Raw genomic sequence first — 3,245 nt, 5'->3', positions numbered from 1 at the left:
TTTTGCTTTTCTTTATTTGCATTTTTTTAATAATTTTTTCTTTTTCCTTATTTTTTTTTCTTATCCTTAGTTATAGACACATATTTTTTAAGTTTCCTTTAGTCATTTTTTAACGCTTAACTTTTAATAACTTTTTATTTATTTTTGTACATTTTTGTTTGCCAGCTTGTAGCTGCCAGCTTTTGTGCATTTTCCATATTTGTATACATTTCTTCAGCCAGCACAGCGGCCGCATTCACTCGACTGCGTGCTTGCAAGGAGCCAACGCACGTGTATATATGCATGCTTATAGGAATTCGTGTGCGTGTATGTGTGTGTGACAGGACTACGAATGCTTACAACTACAGACATTTTCACCTTTGCCTTGCGAAAATTTTGCAAACATTTCGCTTTTCGTCACTGCACAGACTATATAAGTTATGTATGAGTATATGTAAATATCTACGCGTGTGTGTGTGTATGTAATCGTGTATATGTGTATTTACAGTATTCACGACGTTTCTTCTAGCATTTTTTATACTTTTTCACATAGTGCACTGCAATATTTACCCCATGAACGCCGCAACTGCTGAAGTAAATTGCGATTTCACACAAAACTTTGCATTTTCGTCGCACAAATTCGCACGTTTACCGTTTGAAAATGATTTTGCACAACTTGTTAGATAAACGATTTCAATTTTGCCACATTTCCTGCATTTTATTGGCCACTTTTCCAACACTTTCTCGATTTAACAGCCTGTCTTGACTGTGTGTATCAGACAGAAACTAGAAATTTTCGATTCCGATTTTTGCGCGCTGCTGCTGCTGCGCATACGGCCGCCGACGCTGAGAGACTGAACCTTCGTTCAGCGCGACACTCAGCACCAAGTCGCTGGCAATTAAAGCACAGCGACTCGTCGAAACAACAACAGACGCAACAAACAACGAACGAGCGACTATGTGTTTGTGAGCTGTGCAAAAACACATAGCAAAGCGAAAAGCTCGCCACGCGCTTAACGCTCACTGCGACGAAAGCTCTGCGGTGTGCTAAGGGCAGCATGCGTTACAAAGGCGAGTGCAGTGATAAAAAAATACTAATAAAATTAAAAGAGCGCCGCTGTGAGAACGATTGCGAGCGCGAGCGCGGTGTGCTGGGGGTTGCATATACCGTTGCTTTGTCGTTGCCACTGATAGCATTGCTACCTGCGTAATCATTATTTTATTTGTCTACTTTTGCGCCGCGTGAGCACGACGCAGTTGTTGCTGCTGGCGCTCCAGCTCCCCCTCTTCGGCCGTCTCGCGTTGGCTTCATTCAAGCAGCTGCCACCTAATTAGACACCTTCTTTGCTGTTGCTGTTGGTCGCGCCATTGAAATATTTTTGCAACTTGTGCAAATAGACAATTTGTGGGCTCACTCTTACAAACAAACATATGTTTGTATGTAAGTCAGGCACACATATGCGAAAAGTGTTATATGTAAATGTGTATGTATGTAATATGGAGAACTGGAGTATAAATAACGCTATTTCATATGATAGAAGCTGATGTTTAAGAAACGTGACATTACGCGCTACTTGGTTATACCCTTTACATACATGATTTATGTATTTTTCTTAAAAAATATTTTTCTATGAAATTTTTTTATAATTTTTTAAAAATATTTTTTTTTTTGGATTATTCACTGTTTTTTTTTTTACAGAAAAGAAATTCGGAATACATTTCAAATATCTAAAAAAAAAAAAAATTACGGTATTTTAGTTCCTGTCTCTTATACACATCTAAAAAATATTTTTCTATGAAATTTTTTTATAATTTTTTAAAAATATTTTTTTTTTTTGGATTATTCACTGTTTTTTTTTTTTTGGATTTACTAGTAAAATTTACAATAGTAAAGTATATGCCATCAGAAAATATTCTTTAAAAGTTCAGATATTTTGGCGTAAAAATTAGGCCCTTTTACCGATATTAAGTCAAAAATAAAGATTTTTAATCAAAACGTCAAGAAAAAACGTTAATTTTGCCAAATCGTAGCATACAAGCATTTCTAAGAAGGGTTTAAAATTTTTTTTTTTTCTTAATTTTATATAGGTTAGTTTGTATGGCAGCTTACATAGTTACTTTGGTAACTAATCTATGCCCAAATTCGTGAAGGTATCTCGTTAAATAAAAATATTTTACGTACAAAGACTAGATTTTGATTGGTCAGTTTGTATGACAGCTACATGCTCCATTGGTCCGATATGGACGATTCCGAAAAATGAGCAGCTTCTTGGAAATAAAAATAAGTCTGCATAAATTTTAGATTGATATCTTAAAAACTGAGGGACTAGCTATGCTTTTTTGGTTTCAAAAATAATCGACTCTGTTTAAAATAACCTGAACTCGAAGTTGCAGATTTTAATAAGTTCATAAAGTAATATAAACAATTTTTTTATTTTGAAATTGAGATGAAATACCGCTATTCATACAAAGTCAAAATTTAGCCTTTTTAAAAAACGTAACCAATATATGAGTTACTTCTAACTTTCTCAATAAACTACTCTAAAAATCATAATTTCTTACACTGTTTACAATACATACAGTAAGGACAAATTCGCAGAAAAAAGTACCGACAAAATATACACAAAAGCTTTCAAAGAAAAAAAATTTTATCTCATGCGTTCAACGTATCCACCATCGAGTTTCTGTAATGGTTTGGTGGGAGTCTCACTTCTGTGAAAACGTAGTGCAAACTTGTAACAGAACTTATGGTAGGACAATGTAATAAAAAGCTGTTTGCAGTAAAATTGATCAACTCGTATTAGAATATATGTGAAAAATATGAAAAATGTACCCGAAAATTGTAAATAAAATGTAAAGTATTTAATTATTCATCAATATTTTTTTTTTATGCGACTTCAAGGTGATCTCCACCAGATATACCAATTCCTGCCGTTTTCAACGGCAAATATATGATGCGCCAAACCACGAATACCGAAGATAACAATGGGAGGCCCGATGCTTTTTCTGGTTTCGTCTTCTTGGGAGTCAGATTGCAATATTTTTTAATAAAAATTTTGAATTAAATTTCAGTTTTCAATTTTTAGTTTCGATTTTAAAAATAAAAATTTTAATTAAAAGTTAAACATATAATTTTTATTTCAAATGTTGATTAAAAATTAAGTTTTTAGTTGAACCAAAGCCAGATTGAAAAAGAGAATTAATCCCAAGTAAAAAAATGTATCTAAAATAACGTTAAAGTTTTTTAATAAAAAAATTAATAATTA

General features: G+C 33.1%; 1 protein-coding gene across 1 annotated transcript in view; it reads right to left on the bottom strand.

The window, feature by feature from the left end:
- LOC108974634 (1-phosphatidylinositol 4,5-bisphosphate phosphodiesterase) overlaps positions 1-815 on the bottom strand; it is a gene marked incomplete in the record, with an annotated part of 132,751 nt that extends 131,936 nt beyond the window's left edge. The window contains 1 exon segment of the mRNA XM_018942593.1: positions 550-815.
- Between the last annotated feature and the right edge of the window lie 2,430 nt (positions 816-3,245).

Source organism: Bactrocera latifrons, unplaced genomic scaffold (assembly GCF_001853355.1).
Source record: "Bactrocera latifrons isolate USDA-ARS-PBARC rearing strain unplaced genomic scaffold, ASM185335v1 scaffold_57, whole genome shotgun sequence".
NCBI lineage: Eukaryota > Metazoa > Arthropoda > Insecta > Diptera > Tephritidae > Bactrocera > Bactrocera latifrons.
This window is presented reverse-complemented; position numbering and strand designations above follow the sequence as displayed.